General features: G+C 48.2%; 1 protein-coding gene across 4 annotated transcripts in view; it reads left to right on the top strand.

Moving 5' to 3' along the window:
- The window catches only part of Tex264 (testis expressed 264), a 33052-nt gene that overhangs the window by 14340 nt on the left and 17300 nt on the right, over positions 1 to 1412 (top strand). The gene's annotated exons all lie outside the window — the stretch shown is intronic.

Below are 1412 nucleotides of genomic sequence, written 5' to 3'. Positions count from 1 at the left end.
GGGGACGAAGCCCCGCCGCTCCTATTACTACAATTAGTGCCAAGCCTTTGTGAATTATCTCTTTTATATGAAAGGTATGTAAGGAAATATCAAGGAATTGGTGCTCTGAGAAGCAAAGGGAGTTGGTTAGAATCATGATTCATGTTTAACTCCCTGGCCAGCCTTCCTCTAGCCATGGGTATGAACACTGCATTATATTGCCTGTCCCTAAAACTCCTAAGTTATGCTTGCTGTCATTGGGTTCAAGAAAGCAACAGGGTCAGAACGTTGAGAGTTGGCTAACTCCCTAGAGTCTGCTCAGAGGTCAGAGACTAAGGTAGAAAAGTGTGACTCTAAGGCAAGGGTAGGTTGCCAGAGTAGAGCAAGTGGATCAGGGCTAAGAAAGCCCTCAGGGAATGGTGACAGGTGTTAAAAGGCCAAAACAGGGTGGTAGGGATGGTAGAAGCAGATGTGTAATAACTTCACGGGCTGAGAAAGTAGGCTAGGAAAGTAGAGGTGGGGGAGTGTCCTGTTTAAGTGTGGGGAGAGGTCAACAGGCTGTGGAAGGAAAGAATTGAATGATGCCTTAAGATCAGAGTCAAGATGTGTGCTAACTGTCCTGGATTTAGGAACACCTTCCCCTGGGGGCCTAGTCCAAGGGCTGGTACATAGCTGGCAGGAAAATGACATGAGAAACAGAAGGTTGGACAGACTAGTGCCACCTGCTGCCAGAAGTGAGCACTACCCTGTAGGCCTTGGGTCAAGCCTAGGAAGTGTTGGGAACTCAAAACTCATTGCCTCTGGCTGATGGGAGCCAGAGGAGAAAGGATCGGGGAGGACCTTGGACTGCCCACAGGGCAGAGAACCCTGACTGCTCTTTGGACTGGAGAGGGAGGGGGGAGGGGAGGGGAGTAGAATAGAAAGTACATATGTTAGGTACTGAGAGACATAGGGAGTATAAACAGGAAGGAATTTGGAAATTGGCAGGTTTTAGATGGAAAAGATATAGAGGCTATTGGGATGATGGCTATCCCTGCTTGTGATAGAGTCCTCTTAAACCTTTACTCACATCCTGACCCTCCACAGCAAATGCTAAATCCCTGCCCAGGCCTCTGTCCTGTGTGTTCCACTGTGCACATTCACGCATACTTGTTTTCATGGAGTAACCAGGAAAGATAGCCACCGTAGGCTTTTTTTCTTTGATCTCACTCCTCACTTCTGCTGGCTGGCTTACCATGATTTCTCTGTTAGCGAAGCTCTTGCTCCTCTGGGAAATAGGAGGGGAATAAACTAATTGGACTGTGCAAGATCCAGACCCTCAGATGGGCTATTTGCAGTCTTGCTGGAGGCCCTCTGAACTGGGGCCCATAGAAGGTAACATCAGGAGATTGGAGGCAGAGGGTGGGGGTAGCTCAGACATCTTTTTTTTTTAA

Source organism: Microtus ochrogaster, chromosome 5 (assembly GCF_000317375.1).
Source record: "Microtus ochrogaster isolate Prairie Vole_2 chromosome 5, MicOch1.0, whole genome shotgun sequence".
Classification (NCBI taxonomy): Eukaryota; Metazoa; Chordata; class Mammalia; order Rodentia; family Cricetidae; genus Microtus; species Microtus ochrogaster.
The sequence above is the reverse complement of the archived record's forward strand: the minus strand, read 5'-3'. Positions and strand labels throughout refer to the sequence as shown.